Source organism: Carlito syrichta, unplaced genomic scaffold (assembly GCF_000164805.1).
Source record: "Carlito syrichta isolate Samal-C Ts95f unplaced genomic scaffold, Tarsius_syrichta-2.0.1 Scaffold308874, whole genome shotgun sequence".
Lineage (NCBI taxonomy): Eukaryota > Metazoa > Chordata > Mammalia > Primates > Tarsiidae > Carlito > Carlito syrichta.
In genome coordinates, this window is record NW_007252970.1 from 468,323 (window position 1) to 492,515 (window position 24,193).

General features: G+C 39.9%; 1 protein-coding gene across 2 annotated transcripts in view; it reads left to right on the forward strand.

The window, feature by feature from the left end:
* Positions 1–24,193, forward strand: part of PLAC1 (placenta specific 1) — an 89,034-nt gene that overhangs the window by 38,439 nt on the left and 26,402 nt on the right. Inside the window, exon 2 of one of the 2 annotated variants that reach the window (XM_008066289.1) lies at positions 18,538–18,609. The exons of the other annotated variant lie outside the window; for it this stretch is intronic. The gene's annotated coding sequence lies outside the window, so the exon portion shown is untranslated. The remainder of the gene's footprint in view (positions 1–18,537; positions 18,610–24,193) is intronic. 2 annotated transcript variants of the gene reach the window in all.

Consider the following 24,193-nt stretch of genomic DNA (forward strand, 5'->3'; position numbering starts at 1 on the left):
CCAGTCTGGGCGACAGAGTGAGACTCCAACTCCAAAAAAAAAAAAGAAAAAAGAATTAAATTACACTATACACAAAAATCAACTCAAAATGGATTAAACACTTAAACATAAGAGCTGAAACTATAACACTCTTAGAGGAAAATGTAGTAGAAAAGCTCCTTGATGTTAGCACTGGCAATGATTTTTTGACTATCACACCAAAAGCTCAGGCAACAAAAGCAAAAATAAACAAGTGAGAATATATCACACTAAAAAACTTCTATACAGCAAAAGAAACAATGAAAGTTAAAAGCCAGGAAATATTTTCAAATCATATATATAATAAGGAGTTAATATCCAAAATATGTAAGAAACTCACACAACTCAATAGCAAAATAAATCAATACGTAACCTCGCTAAAAAAAATTAGCAAAAGAGCTAAATAGGCATTTCAGTAAAGAAGACAAACAAATGGCCAACAGGTATATGAAAAGGTGGTCAACATCACTAATCATCAGGGAAATACAAATCAAAACCACAGTGAGATATCACCTCAAAACTGTTAGAATGGCTATTGTCACCAAGTCAAAAGATAACTGTTGGCAAGGATATGTAGAAAAAGAGAACCCTTGTAAACTATTGGTGGAAATGTAAATTGTTACAGCCATTGTGGAAAACAGTATGGAAGTTCCTGAAAAAAATTAAAAATAGAATTACCATATGACCCATCAATTCCTCTTCTGGATATATACCCAAAGGAAATGACATCAGCATTCATAGAGATATCTGCCCTCCCATATTCACTGCAGTATTATTCGCAATAGCCAAGATACAGAAACAACCGAAGTGTCCGTTAATGGATGAGTGGACAAAGAAACCGTGGTGTGTGTGTGTGTGTGCGCGCGCGCGCGCGTGCAGAGTATTATTCAGTCTCAAAAGAAAGGATGATCCTGTCACTTGTGACAATATAGATGAACTTGAAGGACATTGTGCTAAGTGAAGTAAATCAGATACAGAAAGAAAAATACTGCATGATCTCACTTATATGTAGAATCCAAAAAAAGCCAAATACAGGAAATGGGGAGATATAGGTCAAAGGGTACAAAGTTACAGTTATATAGGATGAGTAACTCTAGAGAGTTGATGATGTACAGCATGAGAACTGTAGCTAATAATGTTATATTATATACTGAGAATTTGCTTGAAGGAAAACAGGCAAGATAACTTACAAAGCAGAGAAACCAAGAGGTGACTCATCGTGTTCAAAAATGGTTCTTCACTGAAGAAGGCACAGCGAGTCCTTTGACATAGAAACTGCCCTAACTTATATGCAAGTTAGTACACTGGAAAGCTTTGAGGTATGGGTTGACAAAACACTTCCGTAGATGCTATTCTCAGCCTCTGCCGGGGGTTCTACTTGATATAACATGTCTTGTGAGGCTTTTCAGGTGGAAAAACACCTCTCTCAACCTGCACAGGTCAGTCATAGACCTGGTCCTGTGTTAACCTGATTACCTGATTCTGTTGACATTTCATCATGAAAGGTACAAAGGGGAGACCTGCAGTTCCATGGGTTGTCCTGAGCACTTTTTCTCAAACTTGAGCTTCTTTTTCTTTCTTTCTCTTTCTTTCTTTTTCTCTTCCTTCCTTCCTTCTTTCTTTCTTTCTTTCTTTCTTTCTTTCTTTCTTTCTTTCTTTCTTTCTTTCTCTCTTTCTTTCTTTTCGTTTCTTTCTTTGTACAGTGCCACAGCACTCACTGCAGTCTGGGCTCAAGCGATCCTCCCACCTCAGTCTCCCTAGTAGCTGGGACCAGAGGCACGCAACACCTCACATGGCTCAGATTTAAGCATTTCCTCCAGAAATATGAGGAAGGTGTTTGTGTAAATACTCCTCTGAGGCTCTGAAGCACCATTTCTACCTGTTGTGTATGCCTGAGAGACCCATGCCTGGCCCAATCCCCATACACTCCAGAGTGCAAATGGGATGGTAGGACTCCAGGGGTGCCATGCATTTGACCAAGGTTGCCCTCTCTAGATTCAGCACGGGTTCAGCTACTTTGGCTCAGGGCAGGGCAGGGCAAAGGTACCACAGATTCATGCTAGCTGGAGAAAGAGGATTTTGCTTTTACAAACTTTAAAGGAATATAAAAATGACTTTGTTGCATTTGAGTTGCCTTTGCTGGATGAATAGAGGATTGTGTAGAGATTGTGCATTTCCTTATGTGTGTTTCTATATAGATCTATTTCCTTGTAGACATACATCTGTGTAGTTGTGTTTGGGAGCTCCGGCAAAAACTAGGACCCTGATGTTTTGAAACTTTTGGATAGAAGCTAGGGGTAGGAAAACCCTGTTTAATTGCTACAGGTAGTTTTTAGCTTACAATAGAAAAATCTTTGATATTTAATACAAACTCTTCCTGCTTCAATGACAGCAGCTCCTATGAGCTTCCTATGTGCCTGGCACTGTGCTAAACCCTTTAAAAACATCCCATTTAATATTCACAACATCCCTAAAAGTGAGGTACCATTGTTGTCTCCCATTTTGTGGATGATAAAAGTGATGGAAAGAGAGATTTAGGGACTTGATTAAGGAAAGGTGGCTGGTAAGTGGAGAGCTGGGATCTGAACCCATAATCTTAATGACCCTGCAACCCTTCCCCCCCGCTGAAGAACTACTCAAGATTCTTCTCCTTGCAAATTGAAAGCAAATACTCTCTAGTGAAGTTCAAATGTGGGTCAAGAAGTAAAAATGGCTGTGTGAGAAGGAAGATATGCAAAGTTGTGTAAGTGGGAGGCAAGTTAGCATTTCTGCAGACTAGCCCGCTATTGAAGCAATTGTATCTGTGCTGGGGAGAGAACAAGTACGATGAAGTGATAGCAGTGTGGAGTTTGAAAGCCAGTCCCTTGTACTGGCCGTGAGCCTCGAGGGGGAGGCAGCCAAGGGTCAGAGGCTAACAGGCCTGGGAAACTGTGACACCTGTGGAGCTGCTTCTCAGCTGAGGGTCCAAGTGTGACCTACAGTTGGGCAGAGGGGATGCTCTGCTCTTTGCACTAAACCTACACTTGTTGTGTCTGTCTGTCTGGTATCTTTTTATCACAATCTTTTTAACTGGTTATTGATGTCATATAGGAAAGTTTTCATTTCTGCATGTTCACTGTGCATCTAACTCCTGTACTGAACTCTCTTGTTGATTCTGATGTAAAATTACAATTCACTCACACCTCTTGGGTTTTTTAGATGTGCAAGCATATCATTGCATATATATATTCCACTTTACAGATAAAGAAACTGAGGCTCAGAGGTGTTTAATGACTCTCTAGGTCATACAGCTAATAAGCAACAGCACAACAGTGCACAGATTTAAAAATGGGCCTAACTTTAGATCCTGAGTTTTAAATCACTATACAATAGCTCTCTTATACATATGTTGTATTTCTGTAAAAATTGAATTGTAACATACACATTGTTTGCAGTCTCCTTTCACTTAACAACAACTTTCCTATGTGCCTAAATATTATTCAAGAACATGATCTTAATGGATGCATGAAACATCTTTGTCATAAAAGTGTAATAATAATTAACATTTACTGAATGCTTAAAATGGGCCAGGCATCTCAGCATGGATTATTTCATATGCATTTGTTTACATGAAGCAGAATTACTGGTTGTTGCAGTTAGTTCAGAAACTCTAACCTGCCACTGTCCTACCTGCTGGCACCCCAGCCTGTCACCCACAACCAGCTTTGGAACTGTGAGGTCTTCATGGATTACTCAGTCATCCTATGCAAAATACCCCTGTCTTATTAATGTGGGCAAGAAGCAAGCAGCACATGTCTGGAGTGAGCAAGGGGTGTGGCAAGGGTGGGAAAAGTGACCCTTGATGCTGACAGAGATTTCTGGGAGGATTTAATGTTAGTAGTCTATATAAGGGACCAAGAAAAACTGTTCTCCTATAGTTTCCTGGGAGATTTGAGATGATACTGGAACCAAAAAGAAGCCATGGCAGCAAAGAGATTTTAGGAGGTACAGGAGCCAAAGGTGAACAGGTTTTATTGGTGGGTTGAGGAGGAGGAGGTATAATGACAGCATCAAAATTAACAACTTGCCCACCAATATGATCCCTTTCACTGATGCACAGTGTCTACTTAATGCATAAAGGACTGAATTGTGTCTCCTCAAAATTCATATACTGAAACCCTAACCCCCAATGTGATGGTATTTGGAGGTGGGGCATTTGGGAGGTAATTAGGGTTAGATGAGATCATGAGGGTAGGGACCTTATGAGGATATTAGTGCCCTTATAAGAAGAGGAGGAGACTGGAGCTCATTCACTTTCTCTTCACCCACATGCACGAAGAAAAGGTCATGTGAGACAGGAAGAGGTCTTTCACCAGAAACCGAATTGGCCAACACCTTGATCTTGGACGTTCCAGTCTCCAGAACTGTGAGAAATAAATGTCTGTTACTTATGTTTTTTTTATGGCAGCCTAAGCAGACCAAAACACTGTCATTTATTTCAACTGATTACCTACATTTTGAAAGTGATAGAGAAGAATGTTTTATGCTTCTCAGATGGCTCTCAGAATTACATTAGAAGATATATTTCACTTCCGGGCAAGATGGTGATGGAACAGGTCGAACTGTGAGAGTCTCTGCAAAAGCAAGTATCCATAAGGACTTTCTGCGTGAGTGGATGTGTTTGGGTGGGTGAGTGAAAGTTTGTCTGAGGGGAGACTTGGGATCATGTACCTGTGGCATTCCTCCAGAGGTGACTGCAACCCACAACCACCCTGAGATTGGAGACTCCAGGCATGCAGGATCCTCTGCAGTTTGTCAGGGTTCTCTTGAGAGGAGGCAGCAGAGAACAGCCACTCCTCACCACCCAGCACCCGGCCCATGCCATCACCTGCAGACCGGGCACAAGCAGGAGGAGGCAGGTTGTGGAAATCTGGAATAGTGCTCCAATGCTGGTGACAAGATGCTGATGGGAACCATCTTCTCAATCCCAGGACCAGGCAGAGACCTGCATAGCCCCACCCAGCTCTGCCCAGCCTCCATCTTGGGACCCAGAGGCTATCTTTTCATCAGGCTCAGAGAGACAGACACCCCTCCCCCATGCTGGAACAGGCACAGATACTTCAGAACTGAGTGGGAGACTTGACAGCAACAGCAGTGAATAGAGTGAGTCCAGATCTGATCCATTCTCCTCCACAGTAGTCCATGGAGCATCTGACCCATACTGAGAGCAACCCTATCAGCCTGCACTGAGAGGGGAGGGGTGGGTCTGGAGACAAGAGCCACTCCCTAAGGCAGAGGCCTAAAAGGAACCTGGAGCCACAGAAACAGCCAGAGACAGTTCTTTTTATCCTTGTTTGGTTTTTGTTTTAGTTTTAGCTTTTTTTTCTTCTCTCTTTCTTTCTGTTTTTGTTTGCATTTTTGTACTTGCTTTGTTTCTGTTATTTTAATGATTTTTTAAAAAATTTTCTGTTTATGCATGGGTATTTTTGAGGGAGAGTATACCAGCATGGGAGTTGTTATTTGTTTTTTTGTTTGTATAATTGTCTGTATGCTTTTGTCTATTTGTTTTTTCTGTCTTGGTCTCTCTGTTTATTCATTAGATGATATGCCTGCCTGTTTTCCCTCTTCTTCTCCTCTCTTTCCACCTCCCTTTAATGTTCCTCTTTCCTTTTTCCATTTTTTTCCCTTTTCTTATCTCATTTTGCTTTGGGGGGCAAACAGACACCCCCACTGCATGGATAGATTGTAAGGCAGTGGGGAATGGGTACCAGGGGGCCCACACACCTGTCAGCAGATACTGGTATCTGCAGATAACTTCTGAATCACAGCTTCCCCCTTAATTAAATCTCAAAATTGCAAAAAGCACACCCCCACCCCCAATCCAGCTTCAGAATTGAATAAAACCAGAGGATCTACATAAGGAAGAATAGGAGATTGAACAAACAGAAATAAAAGCTATGTCCCCATCACTGAACAACAGAATTAAAGAAGAGGTTAAAAAGGGGGGGAACCTACACAAATGAAGAAAAACTAAAGGAAGAATATGAGTCTCACACAGACCCCTGGGAGGTCAGTCACTGAATGCAGACTTTGGAACTCAAACAATGAAGAGCCCCCAGAATGACTGGTCTCAAACCACAAACCCAGAAATGAGGAGAGACAAGAGGAAAGAATGAAGGAGTTGATAACCAAGATAACAGCAATAAAGAATACAGTGAGTGAAATAAACAACAAACTGATAAGCATGGAAAGCAGAATTAACCAAGCAGAAAAAGAATCTCAGAGCTTGAGGACCAAAATATGGAACTAGTTCAAACTGTTAAAAACATAGAAAAGAAGCTTAACAAGACAGAACAAAATCTCCAAGAGATATACAATTATTTCTTTTTTTTGTTTTTGAGTTGGAGTCTCACTCTGTCACCCAGACTGGAGTGCAGTGGCCGCTCCCGGCCACCACAGCCTCGACCTGCTGGGCTCCGGCGATCCTTCTGCCTCAGCCTTCCATGTAGCTGGAACTACAGGAGCGTGCTACCACACCCAGCTAATTTTTTGATTTATTGTAGAGATGAGGTCTCGCCTGCCCAGGCGGGTCTCGAACCCATGGGCTCAGGCAATCCACTCACCTCAGCCTCCCAAAGGCGCAGGATTATAGGCTGAGCCACCAAGCCCAGCCAATTATTTCAAGAGGCCAAACCTAAGATTAATTGGAATCCCTGAGGGAGATAGACAGAGACCCTCTGGAACAAACATTCCATGAAATTATCCAAGAAAACTTCCCTCATCTCATCAGTGACACAACCATTCAAACACAAGAGATTCAGAGAACCCCTGTAAGACAACAAATGAGAAGACCAACTCCTAGACACATAGTAATTCGCCTACAGAAAGTAGGTATAAAACTAAAAATCCTAAAGGCAGCAAGAGAGAAAGGTCAGACTACCTACTGGGGAAGACCAGTTAGAATAGCAGCAGACTTATCTACAGAATCAATTCAGACTAGGAGAGCTTGGAGCCCAATCTTCAAAGTTCTCAAAGATAAACAATTTCAACCAAGAATTACCTACCCAGTTAAGCTAAGTTTCATTAGTGATGGAGAATTAAAATCCTTCCTAGATATTCAATCCCTAAGAATTTACACTGCTTCCAGACCAACTCTATAAGAAACACTTTAGAAAGAAAAAAGAAGAAAGGAAAGAAAGAACATTAATGCTCTTCCCAAGAGTGCAGGGAAAAGATTGAAAACACACTACTCAACCCCCAAATCAAAAGAAAGATAACAAATAAACAAACAACTGGCAGCAAAAACAACAAACTCTAAAAGACCCTCATGACAGGGATAAACTCTCACATCTCTATAATTAGCCTGAATGTGAATGGACTAAATGCACCACTGAAAAGACAAAATGGCAAAATGGATAAAATATCATGAGGTAACAATATATTGTCTCCAAGAGACTCATCTCACCAGAAAGGGCACTCTCAGACTCAAAGTAAAAGGATGGGAAACAAAATTTCAGGTAAGCAGCATACAAAAGAAAGCAGGAGTCAAGATCCTAATATCAGACAAAATACCCTTTAAGCTATCAAAAATTTTAAAAGATACGGAATGTCACTACATAATGATAAAAGATTCAATCCATCAACAAGAAATATCCATCCTAAACATAAATGCACCCAACATAGGAGCACCAACTTTCATATAGCAGCTTCTAGGTAAACTTTAAAAAGGTACTGACTCTAACACTATCATAGCTGGGGACTTAAATACCCCATTCACAACACTAGACAGATCATCAAGACAAAAAATCAACAAGGAGATCCGGAACCTCAATGTGACACTTGATCAAATGGACTTAATTGATACCTACAGAACACTCCACCCAACTACTATGGAATATACATTCTATTCAGCACCACATGGAACATACACTAAGATCAACCACAACCTCAGCCACAAATCAAGCATAAACAAATTTCATAAGATTGAAGTTTTCTCATGCACCTTCTCAGATCACGGTGGAATAAAAACAAATATCAACACCAACAAAGTTCCCCCAAAACCCACAAAGACATGGACACTAAACAGCATGATGATAAACAACTCCTAGGTCAACACAGAAATCAAATAGATATTAAAAGATCCCTGGAAACAAATGAAAATGAAGAAACATCTTACCAAAATCTCTGGATGCCATGAAAACAGTACTAAGAGGGGAATTCATATCTCTACAAAGACAAATGAAGAAAATGAAAAGACCAAAAGTTAACAACCTAACAAATCACCTAAGGAAGTTGGAAAAGCAAGACCACCAAAACCCTAACTTCAGTAGAAGAATCCAGATCACCAAAAAAACCCAAATTCAGAACATAGAAGACAAAAATATAATACAAAAATGAAACCAAAGCTGGTTTTTTGAAAGGATTAAACAAGACTGATGGATCCTTAGCCAGAATGACCAAAAAGAGAGAAAAAGCCCCCAAAAAACACTATCAGAAATACAAAGATCAAGTCACAACTGACCCTGAAGAAATTCAAAAGATTGTCAGAGACTACTATGTACACCTGTGTGGAAAAACACTCGAAAACCTAAAGGAAATGGAGGACTTTCTGACATCACACAACCTCCTTAGGTTGAAACAAGAAGAAATTGAGAACCTAAATAGACCAATAACAACCCAGGAAATCGACTACGTCATAAGAAAACTACCTACAAAAAAAGCTCTGGACCAGATGGCTTTCCAGCAGAATTCTACAAAACATATAAGGAGGAACTGATACCAATCCTATTGAAAGTATTCCAGCCGGGCTCGGTGGCTCAGCCTGTAATCCCGCGTCTTGGGAAGCTGAGGTGAGTGGATTGCCTGAGCCCGCGGGTTTGAGACCCGCCTGGGCAACTTGGCAAAACCTCATCTCTACAATAAATCAAAAAATTAGCTGGGTGTGGTAGCGCGCGCCTGTAATTCCAGCTACTTGGAAGGCTGAGGTGGAAGGATCACCGGAGCCCAGCAAGTCGAGGCTGCAGTGGCCAGGAGCGGCCACTGCACTCGTCTGGGTGACAGAGTGAGACTCCAACTCAAAAAAGAAAGAAAGAACGAAAGTATTCCAGGTAATTGAGGAAAGTAGACCTCTCCCCAAATCATCTTATGAAGCTAACATCACATTGATACCCAAATCAGATAAAGAACCAACAAAGAAAGAAAACCACAGGCCAATATCTTTGATGAACATAGATGCTAAAATTCTCAACAAGATCCTAGCAAACTGAATTCAACAACACATCTCAAAAATCATCCTCCCTGACCAAGTAGGCTTCATCCCTGGGATGCAGGGTTGGTTCAACATCCACAAGACCATAAACATAATTAAATGCATCAACAGATGTAAGCACAAAAACCACATGATTATATTATTAGATGCAGAAAAAGCTTTTGATAAAATCCAGTGCCTCTGCTTGATAAAAACCCTCAAATATCTAGGCATAGATGGAACGTACCTCAAAATAGTAAGTGCCATCTATGAGAAACCCACAGCTAACACACTGCTAAATAAAGAGAAATTGGAACCATTTCCGCTGAAAACTGGAACAAGACAACAAGGATGCCCACTCTCACACCTCCTGTTCAACATAGTATTGGAAGTCCTATCTAGAGCAATCAGACTAGAGAAGGGAATCAGGATATGCAAATAGGAAAAGAGGAAGCTAAGTTATCCCTCTTTGTAGATGACATGATTCTATACCTCAAAAACCCAAGAGAATCTGTCAAAAACCTGCTTGCACTGATAAAGGACCTTGGCAAAGTCTCAGGGTATAAAATAAATGTGCAAAAGTCAGTCACATTTCTCTACACCAACAATAAACAAACAGAAACCCAAATAAAAAGCACAATCCCGTTCACAATAGCCACAAAAAAGATTAAATACCTTGGCATCTTCCTAACCAGACATGTGAAAGACCTTTACAACAAAAACTACAAAACACTGCTCAAAGAAGTCAAAGATGGCACAAACAAATGGAAAAATATTCCATGCTCATGGATTGGAAAAATCAACATTATTAAGATGTCCATCCTTCCCAAGGCAATCTACAGATTCAACACAATACCCATTAAGTTACCAGCAGCATTCTTCTCAAACCTGAAAATGACAATACAGGAATTCATATGGAAACATAAACAATCACAAGTGGCCAAAAAAATCCTCGACAAAAAAAAAAAAAAAAAGTGGGAGGCATCATGCTCCCAGACTTTAAGCTTTATTATAAAGCTACAATAATCAAAACAGCCTGGTATTGGCACAAAAACAGGCATATTGAACAATGGAACAGGACAGAGATTCCAGAAGCAATCAATTTTTCAACCAACTTATCTTCACAAAGCCTCAGCCACCAACCACTGGGGAGAGGAGAACCTATTCAGTAAATGGTGCTGGGAAAACTGACTGACCACATGCAGAAGATTAAAACAAGACCCCTACCTATCACCATACACACAAATCAACTCTAAATCGATCAAAGACCTAAACGTAAAACCTCAAACTATAAGAACCTTAGAAATGGCAGAGACACCCTTATGGAAATTGGTACTGACAACCAATTCCTGATCAAAACCCCAAGTGCCCATGCCATAAGAGATAAGATAGACAAGTGGGACCTCATCAAACTGACAAGCTCCTGCAAAGCCAAATAAACCATTGAGTGAGCAGGGAGACAGCCCACAGACTGGGAAAAAATACTTGCCAGTTGTATATCTGACAAAGGCCTAACATCTGTGATCTACAAGGAACTCAAATGTGCTGAAACAAAAAAACAAACAGCCCTATTACAAATTGGGCAAAAGATATGAATAGAAGCTTCTCAGAAGAAGACATATGAGCAGCCAACAGATACATGAAAAAATACTCAACCTCCCTAGTCATCAATGAAATGCAAATTAAAATTACACTGAGATACCACCTAACTCCAGTCAGGATGGCCATCATCAATAATTCACAAAACAACATATGCTGGAGATAATGCGGCCAAAAGGGAACACTTCTACACTGTTGGTGGGAGTGTAAACTAGTACAACCTCTGTGGGAAACAGTGTGGTGATTCATAAAAGATCTAAAAATGGACCTCCCATGCAACCCTGCAATCCCCCTACTGGGAATATACCTGGAGGAACTCAAATCACTCTATGAAAAAGAGATTGCACACATGTGTTTATTACAGCATTATTTACAATAGCAAAAAATGTGGAACCAACCATGCTGTCCATCAAAAGAGGACTGGATTTAAAAAACTTGGCACATATACATGATGAAATTTTATGCAGTCATAAAGATGCACAAAATTATGAATTTCACAGCAACTTGGAGGGACTTAGAGGCTATAATACTGAGTGATCTACCACAGAGACAGAAAACCGAGTATCACATGTTCTCACTCATAAGCGGACCTTGAACAACTATCGTAATACTATAAGAAAGGGATTGGCAGTAGTGGGAAACTGCCAGGGGAGGGGGGTAGAATTGTCAGTTGAGGGAAACTGATGGGGGGGTGCACACCTCATCAACAAGGGTACTTGCATAACGAACATTCGTATACCTATCCCTGAATTGTGCCCTGCATATTTAAAATAAAAATTTATACAAAAAGAAGATATATTTTATTCAATCTTTGAAACAAAACCTCCACAGTTATTGAGTTCTCACTATGCACCAGGCACTCTTCTAGGCAGCGACCAAAGCAGACATGACCCCTGCCTTCATGTAATTTATAGTCTAATGGGAAAGACAAGCATTGAACAAATAATCATAAATAATGATTTCATTCTAACTGCCATGGTGTACTAATGAAAGAGAAGGGCAAGGGGCTATGAACGGGTATAACGGGATGATGAACTGGAGAGAGAGGGCAAGATGGCCTCCCTGTAGAAGATGAGTCATGATGGATAAGTTGGGGTTATCCAAGTAAAATGTATGTGTGTGTGTTCCAGCAGATGTTGTGAGAGATGACCATGACATTACCAGCAGAAAGAATGCTACCAAAATGTTCTATTGTGGTAAAATACATACAATAAACTTTATCATTTTAACCATTTTTAAATGCACAATTCAGTGGCATAAAGCACATTAACAGTGTTGTGCAGCCATCACCACTAGCTAGGTCCAGAACATTTTCATTATCCCAGAAGGAAATCTGGGATAATCTAGTCACTCCCCATTCTTCCTTTCCCACAGCTCTACATAACCACTAATCTATTTTCTGTCTGTGGATGTGCATTTTCTGGCTATTTCATATAACTAGAGCTAGACAGTAGTCCTTTTGTGTCTGACTTCTTTCACTTAGCATGTTTTTGAGGTTCATTCACACTGTAACACATTATCAGCACTTCATTCCTTTTTATGGCTGAATAATATTCCACTGTGTGGATGTACCACATTTTGCTTATCCATTCATCACTTGATGGACACTTGTCTTGTTTCCACCTTTTGGCTATTGTGAATTGTGCTGCCAAACATTCATGTTCAAGTTTCTGTTTGAACACCTACTTCCAATTCTCTTTGATATATACCCAGGAATGGAGATGCTGGGTCATATGTTATTTCTGTGTTGAGGAATCAGGAAATGGCACCACTTTTATTGTTTTTTTTAATTGTTTTTTTTTTTTTTTGAGTTGGAATCTCACTCTGTCACCCAGACTGGAGTGCAGTGGCCGCTCCCGGCCACCGCAGCCTCGACCTGCTGGGGTCCTTCCGCCTCAGTCTTCCGAGTAGCCAGAATTACAGGCGCGCGCTACCATGCCCGGCTAATTTTTTGATTTTATTGTAGAGATGAGGTCTCGCCTGCCCAGGCGGGTCTCAAATCCGCGGGCTCAGGTAATCCACTCTTATTGTTGTAAAGAAAACTCAACAACTAAAATACAATCATATGAAAATATTTTTAAAAATTTTTCTTTTGCAGCTTAAAGAAATACACATATATCATCTCAGTTTTCATGGCTCAATCTTAGCAAGACTTAATTGGGTCCTCTGTTCACAGTGTCACAAGGTTGCAGTCTGGGTGTTGTTTAGGCGGCATTCTCATCTAGAACTGAGATCCTCTTCCAAGCTTGTTCAAGTTGTTGACATAATTGAGTTTCTTGCAGCTATAGTGCTGAGGCCCTCAGGTCCTAAAGGCTGCCCCTCTCTTCACAACCTGGCTGCTGCTGCAAAGTTAGAAAGAAATGCTCTTTCTCTTCAGGAAGGGCCTAGTCCCTCTTCTAATAGATTTCATCTGATTAAGTCAGGCCCACCTAGGATAATCTTTTTTTTTTTACACTTCAGAGATCTTTTATTTCTTTTATACCTATTATGCCATTGATTCATAGGGAATAAGTTCTAACAGCTCAGGCTCCTTTCCACTGGTTTCCACAAAGTGTGCTTCTCTGGGTGGATCAGTCTGACACTTCTATTGAACCCAGGTATCCTTCTCTTTGGCTTCCTTCTTTTTTTGATCATTTTCCTTCATGCATTTCAGGAGGCTATCTTGGCTCTTGGAGTGATTTGCATGCTCAGTAAGCATATTAATAATCTTGGCAAAAATCTTGCACTTAACATGACAAGAGCATGCTAGGTGACACTTCCAGACTCTTCCAGTTCTGCCATGGTAACATTTGTGGGACAATCCTTTCTGAACAGTACCCATTCCCTTGATGTCTACAATATCACCTTTCTTGATGTATGTGGCCCAAGGAGCAATTCCATGGTCTCTGAAAGGCCTAGAGAACATATACCAGGTGCCTCTCCTGTTTCCCTTTGTGTTCATCATTTTGGCAAATTACTGGACGATGATGGTTCTCACCAAAAGCAAAATATTTCTTTTATATTAACTCAAAATCAACTGATATGAGACCTTAATTACAACTTATAACTGTATTTTTTAACATTATGATAAATAGTCCGGCCAGATTAGTGATAAACGGATCCTGCTTTTAAAAAAAAATTTTCTTCTTTTTTGCTCATTTTCTCATTTTTAAAAAATTTATTTATTTATTATAAAGATGTGGGATGCAATTCAGGGTTAGGTATACAAACATTGATCATGCAGGTACCCTTGTTGATGAGGCAAGCCCTCCCTCCCCTAGCAGTTTCCCTCAACTGCCAGTCCCATATGACCCAGCAATTCCCCTATTGGGAATATACCTGGAGGAATTCAAATTATTCTTCAAAAAAAATACCTGCACACGTATGTTTGTTGCAGCTCTATTTACAATAGCAAAAACATGGAACCAACCATGTTGCCCATCAAAGCTGGACTGGATTAAAAAAATGTGGTACATATACACAATGGAATATTATGCAGTCATAAAGAAGGACACATTTATGGACTTTGCAGCAAATTGGATCAGTCATACTCAGTGATGTGTCACAGAAACAAAGAACTGAGTTCCATATGTTCTCACTCATAAGGTGACCTTGAACAATTATAATGCTACAAGAAAGCGATTGGCAGTAGCAGAAAACTGTCAGGGGAAGGGGGATGGGACTGGCAGTTGAGGGATCCTGCTTTTAAAGAGGAGAATCCAAGTGAGCCATTCAGTGCACACTGATCACTACAGTTAGAAAAACCACACATATATCAGTTTATTTTGGCCAGCCCAGGGAGAAACATGAATCTCCTCAAGTCTGAGGCTGGACACTGTCGTAACCCTCAGTCACTACTGAGACCTGAAATCTCATTCAACTATGAACACCTTGAGGACAAAAGCATATGTGAATCATCTCTGTCATCCCAGTGTCTGGCACAGTCAACAGTTGTTGGTGAAAGGAAGACAGGAATGCCACCTAACCCCCTAAGAGAGGTGTTCTTGGGTAAAGTCTCACTTTGCCTTTTTCCTGCAGTGTATTGAGCCACCTCTACTCTCACAGCAACCTCCTCTCCATCATCCATCATTTTGGATGGCACCACTACATTTACTCAGTGATGAGCAAACCAGTTTATAGCACTTTTCACATAAACAGATTGGCACATCACAGAAACCAACATCTGTCAGACCCAACTACTCTGATTCTTGTTTTGAACAAAATGATCGTCATTCCCTTGGATGAGTCCCTGAAGTCCAGGCATTTGCTCTCCCCCGGTGTAAAATGGGAATCCTATCACTGGTTTCTAGTCACTTCACAGCATTGTGGAGAGAGTCAAAGCTGGATAAATGAACATCCCTGGGCTTGTGGAGTTCTCATCAAGTGGGAAATGACTGGGCATGATCCCCTTTGGAGCCTGTCACTGCTGTTGACATTGAGAATACTGGTGTGGGAACAAATGCTGTCTTTGTCACAGGCTCAACTACAGGGGCCTCTCTTTCCCTAAGCTGGCAGCTGAGGCTAAGTACTTGAGATCCCTGAGCCAGCTGTTGTGAAGTAAACACCAGGCAGTAGGTAAGGCAGGATTCAGAACTGGGCAGGAAGCCAGGCTGGAGTGGGAGCACTGATCGAAGGGGAGCACAAAAGTTGGCAAGCTAGTATTTTCCAAGGAGGTTTGAAAAAAATACAATCTGGCTTTTAAGGCAGACAAAACACCAAAAGGATGGCTGCCTGAAAATGCCTGCTCTCACTCACTATCAGCCGAAGAAGACTCTAGAACTGGAAAGGGACTGTGAACAATGTTTCCTGAGGAGGCTTCCCTTGGAGCACAGAAAGATAGCCACACCCTTTGAAGTTAGCTGGGGGCTTACAAAGGGCAGTGTTGTTTCCTCTGAGGAAGAATGATAGCTCCACATAATGGTGTCCTTATTCTGTAAACTTCGGACCTTGTGCCATGAGGGACAAGTGAGCCTGCAGGCCCCAGCAAGGGGGAAGGGAATGATTGGCAAAACGCACATGTTTTTAGCCTGCTTGTTGGTCAACATGGAAGGTCTTCCCCAGGAAGGCAGTGTGGTCAAAGTCAGGGGTCAGTTTCAACTCTCTTCCTAGAAGGATTGCTAAATCACACCAAGATACTTTTAAAATTTGATGACAGCTAATAAAAGTTTCCAAGTGAACATATCTTCTGTCATACTTGATGGATTTCAGTGAAACATGGAACAAGCTTAGAGGTTCTAGAAATGAAAGACTGATTTAAAAAATGGATAAGCCCATTGTTATACAACAGAATGAGAATTCTGAGTGGTGGGATTCCTATCACATAAAAGGGGAAGTTAGCAGGCTAGCAGTAGCTGTCAAAGGCAGCCTATTGCACAAGTTATTAGAGAATAGAGTTCCACAACTGGAATTTAATACAGCCTTGACCAACTTTGAAATGCCTATGGGATTGCATCACACATGCTTATGTCAGGGACCACTTCCAAAATTCTGACTCATCTCCCAGGCCAATGAAACAATTTCAGCATGTGAATTACACGCCTAGTGTCATCCCAGGGAATTTTTGTCAGCCCTGGTGCCCAGGACTGATTCCATTAGACCTGGGAGTAGGTGTGTGGTGCAATGGCAAGAGCCACGAGGAGCCTGAGCTCCAGCCACAGCTCTGTCACCAATTAACTGTCATCCAAATGAATCTTTTAACCAATCTGTGCCTTGGTTTCTTTAGTGGTTAAAAAGAGACTATTGAATTTGATGAGTTAGTCCCTTCCAGCTTTAAAAATAAAAATGCCTGTTTCTTAACTTTGCATTCAACAAAGAATTTTTGTGGATGTACAAGTAATCCGATTTTATCATTTTCTTTAGATATGAAAGGGTTCTTAACGGTCATGTATTCCAACTACTTTGTCATACAGATGTAGAAACCAAGGCCCAGAGAGGGGAAGGGATTTGCTCAGTTAGTGCAGAATCAGGGTTAGAGATCATGTTTCTGGATTCCCAGTCCAGTGCTTTGTCCACTACATTTATTTGTAAATTAAAATAGTACTTGAGTATGATTTTAAAATATCAAATAATACAGAGCACTTGTAATAAAAAAACAACAGTTCTCTGCCCCACTCCTCATTCCTGCTCCTCAGAGGTAACCATTTTTAACAGATTCTGTTTTCAGTTTATCTAGTAGTTACCTCTGCATCTCTAAATAGGATGCCTCTACGCCTATGTTTGATTTTATCCATTTGGACCGTAGCTATTTACTCTCTGTTATAAAAATGGAGGATTTGTTCATTGTACATTACTTCCAAGTATGTAATGTACTATTTTCTTCACTTCCCCATGTTTAATAGCATTATTTTTATGAGATTTTTAAATTGGCTTTTTAAAATAACATACAGTAAAATTTACTTTTTTGGGGTACAGTTCTATGAAGCAAATACATCAAATCACGTAACTATCACCACAATCATGATATAGAACAGCTTCATCACCCCCCCAAATTCCCCTATGCTGCCCTTTGTAATCAATTCCTCCCTTTATCCTCTACCCCTGAAAACCACTATCTGTTTTATGTTCCTACAATTTTGCCCTTTCCAAAATGTTATGGAAGTGGAATCATATAGTTTGTAACCTTTTGAAATTGCCTTCTTTCACTTGGTGTAACTATTTTGAGATTCGTATATCAGTAGTTTGTTCTTTTGTATTGCTGAGGAGTGTTCCATTGCATGGATGTACCACAGCTTATCCATTCACCAGTTGAAGGCCATTTGGGTTGTTTCCAGTTTGGCAGTATTATTTTCAGTTGTTCTGTTGATTACTTTTTAACTACAAATCATATAATTAAACTTCTATTTCTTAAACCACCATCTACTGTACACTAAGTAGGTCTTCCTTTTCAGAATAGTAAACAGTTTGGAAAAAAATAAAATAAAATAAGTTAAATTTTAAAAAAAGAAGGACAAATATATAGACTTCGCAGCAACTTGGATGGATTTGGAGTCGATCATACTCAGTGATCTATCACAGAAACAAAGAACAGAGAACCATATGTTCTCACTCATAAGTGGACCTTGAACAATTATAATGCTATAAGAAAGCGATTGGCAGTAATGGGAAACTGTCAGGGGACGGGGGCTGGATTGGCAGTTGAGGGAAACTGTCAGGGGAGGGGGGCTGGATTGGCAGTTGAGGGAAACTGTCAGGGGAGGGGGGCTGGATTGGCATTTGAGGGAAACTGTCAGGGGAGGGGGGCTGGATTGGCAGTTGAGGGAAACTGCTAGGGGAGGGAAGGCATACCTCATCAACAAGGGTACCTGCATAATCAATGTTGGCATACCTAACCCTGAATTGTACCCCACATCTTTATAATAAAAAAATTAAAAGGAAAAAGAGGAAAAAAGTAAACACTTTGGGCAGATTTTAAAACATGACACTTTCATTTATTTAGTCTCAGTCTTAGATGGATTTAATTTGAGGGTATAATTTTTTTTCATGGGGGTGGGGAGGCTTGTTCAAATACTGTTTAGCAGCCCTATTCAAGCCCACAGCCATTTTAAATGCCTCCTGTCACATAGGGAACCTTCACTAGTGCCAGACGTGCTTGTTGCTGGGAAGATATACATGTACTTTCTGTTCTGACCGTTGCTAACTCGAGCAGTAATTTTTAGGAAAAAGACCTTTCTTCATGTGGATTTCAGCTTTTGTCTGTCATGCTTTTTCTATTCCAGCTGCCTTCACCAGTGAACACAAAGCCACATTTCAAAGGAGACTGACAAATTATCCCCAGCTGCCAGAAGGAGGTTAGCTTTCTGTGTGTTCTGTGTCCCCCTTCTCTGATAACCAACAGGTTAACTTTCTAAAGGGAACTGACAAAAGCAGAAATTGTCCTTTTACCCAAATGGGTTTTGCTTATAAAAAGATGTGAATTTGTAATATTCTTCTCCATTCCTACTCTGATTTACACCAGGAAATACAATGTAAACGATCACAATGGAACCTCTGTTGTTTGCAAGATTCATATTAATGTATTCTGTTTGTTTAAGTGCTTACAAGGTCTAAATTATTTTTTTTAATTAGCTACCACAGTGTCTTCACTCAATGAGTAGCCATTTAAAGGTTGAATGATGTCAGTCCTGGCCCCTGGTCAGAGATTTATGTCTATTATATTTCACTTGCATTTTTAACTATCTTTGTACATGTGTTATCTACCTAGCACTTACACTGCATAATAGGAGTGAGTCTAATGTCTAGCACAGTACCCTGCACATAGTAGGTGCTCAGTAAATGCCATTTGGATCAAATGATCCACAATAGTGTCAAGTATATATGATGGTGAAATATTCTGTGTTAATATAGTAAGTCAGACATTATTATACAGTAAAGGGAATGCAGACTGGCGTAACTCTTTCACAGGGTAACTTGGCAAAATGTGCCAAAGTCTTAACAATGCTCTTATCCTTTCACCCAGTAATTCTCTTTCTAAAGATTTATCCTTAAAAAAATAGAGGTGCACAAAAAAGCATAAATAATAGGAAATTCATTGTAGCGCCATTTAACATAGAGAAAAAGTAAAAACAACTTGTTCATACTACGAAATCCTATGTGGTAGCATTTATACTATGAAATGCAATGCAGTTATTTTAAATAATCATGTTTAGAAGGATATGTAATGACATGTGTAAATGTCATTAGTAAACCTAAATTAAATGGGAGAGAGGCAAATACACAAATGAACTTAGAGTATGACCCTAAGTGTGTGTGTGTGTAGAAAAAAGACTAGAAGGAAATAGTAGAAATATTAACAATGTTTAACTCTACATTGTGGGATTTTTGAGTGCTTTTGGTTTTCTTATTTTTGTAATGAGCTTATCTTGCTTTAAAATCTAAATTTTTTTAGTAATTTGAAAGAAGTAAATACTATTTATGATAGACAAGGGACCAACATTCATAAAATCTCAGTAACAAGATGTAGAACTGTTTCTCGAACTAAAGTCAATTCTTGAGATGCCTTGTGGACAGTTACAGCAGTGCTCACCTTTTAAAAGAACTAAATAAAGTCCAAAAGTCTTTTCAGATTGAAGTGCTGTGAGCCCTAGTTTGATATTGAAAAGCAAATGTGTTCATCCTTTTCTCTAGGCCTAGTTATTTTTCACGCTTTCCTCTTTCCATCCCCCCCCCCTTTTTAAACTGTCCAGATCTGTGGAACAAATGTTGAGCAAACTGGAAATAAATAAAATCCAATGGCTTTAAGATACCACAAAGCCCTCCCTTCCTGTGTACTAATGGCTACCTGCCCATTCTACTCCCCAGAGTAGAGGGCTGGAGTCAGCCAAAATGGAGACTTTTCTGATTCAAGCATGAAAACTGCAAATGCTCAAAAGAGAGAAGAACTTAGGAAGTCTGAATAGATTGAGATACAACATGTACAACACTCCCTCCCCTACATTCTTAGCTTCACATGATATAAACTGGTGGGCTTGCTAAAAACCCAGTCATAGAAGACAGATATATTAAAGACTATTCTCCTTTCAAAGAAATCACACAATCCTAGAACTTTAGAGCTAGAAGGAAAATATTTCAATGAGTATAGGGCTCCTTACAAATACCAAATACTATGCTGACCCAAATATCTCATTTTTAAAAAATCTACCAATGCACCCCATTTTATAGATGAGAAAACCAAAGCCCAAGGAGGAACATCAATTGCCTTAGATCACCATTTTGTTGGCTGAAAAGTTGGGACTAGGTCCTATATTTTCTGGAGACTCTCAGGTGAAAGGATGGGTTTTTCTAGTAAAATCTTTCCCTCAGCTCCAGATATTCAAAATATTTGCTGTGTACCTACCTGTGCTTGAATGTTTTGCTAACAGCCCAAGCTAATCAAGTATAAAATTAAACTCGTAACGTTCTGCTTGCCTGCCTGTTACCCAGGATATGAACCAAAGTTTATTTGTCCTTTTTCTCTCTCTCATCCTCCGCAAAGAGTCTGCTAACAAGTCCTGTCAATTTTTCCTTCAAAAAAAACCCCCAAAAACCTCCAGATCCTACCCAAGACAACTCAATCTCTCCCTTCATAAGAAAATCCTTCTTAACTACTTCAGCCCACACTGCTGCCTCTCTTCTCATATCATACAGCATGTTTAGTCTGCATCACACATTTTGGTTTAGCACTTGTCATTCAGGAGCAGTTAGCATCTGTTCAGTAGCATTCATTCACGCAACAAACATGTATTGAGTGTCTACTATATACCAGGCCCTGAGATGAAGAAATTATTTTTCTTGTCTCCCTAGCTAGACATTAAATACCCCAAGAGTCAAGGTGACATCTTTCTTCATAGCCTCTCAAGCACCCAGTGCAGTTCTGGGCACATATTGAAGATTTATTAGTTAGACAGTGATACAGACTGAAGGAATCTGTCACCAGTTCGGCAGCTGAAGAGCTCTGGGGACACTTCAATCTATGGTTCTGCTTCAGATTCTCACAAACTACATGACTATGACCCACTCACTCAACAAAGGCAGCATATTAAAATGTGAGGTTTTAATACTATACTTTCAGAAATAAGTGATGAGATGTAATAATTAATCAGAGATGTGAGATTCTAAAAGTCAACTGGGAACCCTGCTTTCAGGAAGATGGAATGGATGTACTTTTTCCCTATTCCTTTCACAAAGTACAACTAAAAACCCTGGGCACTATATATAAAACAAGCATAAGAAGACCAAGAAAGGCAAAGAGAAGAATACATACTGGCTAAGAACCTTGAAACCCAAAGAACGACATGGTAATAGTTCTTGGGCTTTCTTTTTCCTTCATATACCCCCAGACTAACTGCTAAAGAAGGCATCAATTCAGAAAACACCAATGACAGCAGATTTTTGAAAAATCCCTGGCTAAAGCCAACTCTCTCTAGCCAAAGAACCAGGAAAAGGGCAGCCCAGAAAGACAGAAAACTTTTAGACAATTACTACTCTACTACAACCACACCACAGGAAAAACTGTGACTCCCCACCCGCAACTGTGCCAGCAAAGGCTGAATGGGGAGCCTGAATTTTCTACCCCAATCTGGAAGTAACAAGGCAGCACCTCTCCTTTCCCCTATTAGAAAAGTGTCCAAAAAATCAGCTAAAACATAAGGTTTCAATTAGTTCCAGAATCTCATAACACAATATCTGAAATGAATAGTATTCAGTTGAAAATCATTCCTCATACCAAGAACCAGGAAGATATCAAACTGAATGAAAAGACAATTGATAAATGCCAACACTAAGATGACTGAGATGTTAAGATTATCTGAAAAATATTTTGAAATAGGTATCATAAAATGTTTCAATGAACAATTACAAACATGCTTGGAACAATTTTTTTTTTAAATGGAAAATCTCAGCAAGCAATAAGACTATATAAAGAACCAAATAGAGATTTTAGATCTGAAAAACACAATAACCAAAATAAAAATCTCAGTGGATGGGCTGAACAACAAAATGGAGGGGACAAAGGAAAGACTCCATGAACTTGAATATATAACAATAGAATTTACAGTGAGTAAATAGACTGAAAATAAAAGTCTCAAGGACCTTACAGAGATATTATCCTCTGGTATATTACAAAACACATAGCATTCATTGGAATCTCAGGATGAGAGGTGAAATAGTGTGAGGCTGAAGAGTATTTGAAGGAATAGTGACTGAAAAATTTCTAAATATGGCAAGACATAAACTTACAGTTTCAAAAAGCTGAGAGAAACCCAAATATGATAAAACCAAAGAAATCTGTACTAAACCACATCATAGTCAAACTTTTGAAAACTAAAGACAAACAAGAAAAATCTTGAAGGCAAACAGAGGAAAAATAATTATTTGACAGGAAAATAGAAACAATGATTTATTTATTTATGTATCTATCTAACCATGCATTTATTTATTTATTTGTTTGTTTGTTTATTATTGATTGATTGATTGATTGATTGATTTTTGAGTTGGAGTCTCACTCTGTCGCCCAGACTGGAGCACAGTGGCTGCTCCGGGCCACCACAGCCTTGACCTTCTGGGCTCCGGCGATCCTTCTGCCTCAACCTTCCAAGGAACTGGAACTACAGGCGGGTGCTACCACGCCCAGCTAATTTTTGATTTATTGTACAGATGAAGTCTTGCCAAGTTGCCCAGGTGGGTCTTGAACCCACGGGCTTAGGCAATCCATTCACCTCAGCCTCCCAAACTGCGGATTACAGGCTGAGCCACCGAATTGGGTGTCTCAGTCTGTCTCCCAGCAGCCTCAACCTCCCGGGTTCAAGTGGTCCTTCCACCTCAGCATCCCGAGTTCATGGGACTACAGGTGCATGCCACCATGCCTGGCTTATTTTTTAATTTTTGGAGAGATGAGGTCTTCCTATGTTGCCCAGTCTGATCTCAAACTCCTGGGTTAAGGTAATCTGCCCATCTCAGCCTCGCAAAGTACTGGGATTACAGGCACGAACCACTGAGCCTGATGAGGAAACAATGATGTGAATGACAGCAGATTTCTCATCAGAAACCATATGGCCAGAAGAAACTGGCACATCAAGTGCTGAAAAGAAAAGAAAATAACTAAATCCTATATCCCATAAAAATTTCCTTTAGTAATAAAAATGAGCACATTCTCAGATGAAGGAAAAGTAAGAGAATCTGTCTCCATCAGACCTACTCTAAAGGAATAGCTATCCCGCACCTTGGGAGGCTAAGGTGAGTGGATTGCCTGAGCCTGCGGGTTCGAGACCCGTCTGGGCAACTTGGCGAGACCTCATCTCTACATAAATCAAAATTTAGTCAGGCGTGGTAGCGCGCGCCTGTAGTTCCAGCTACTTGGAAGGCTGAGGCGGAAGGATCGCCGGAGTCCAGCAGGACGAGGCTGCAGTGACCAGGAGCAACCACTGCATTCCAGTCTGGGCGACAGAGTGAGACTCCAACTCAAAAAAAATAATTAATAAATAAATAAAAATAAATAAAAAAAATAATGGAATAGCTAAAGAAAGTTCTCTAAACAAAGCAGAAATGATAAAACAAGATGTCTTGAAACATCAAGAAGAAATAAAGAATACAATAGCAGAAACACAAATAAAACTCAAGGCTTTCCTTCCTCTCTGAGCTTTCAAATTTTAGTATGATGATTGAAGCAAAAATAATAACTGTCTAATATTATTCCAAACATAGGTAGAGGAAATATTTAAGGCAGTTATAAACTAGGGAGATAAAGGGACATTAATAGAGGTAATGTTTATGTACTTCACTTGAACTGGTAAAATAACATTACCAATAGACTGTGATAAGTATATACAATGTAATACCCAGAGCAACCACTAAAATCTATATAAAGATATACATTCAAAACCACTATAGATAAATCAA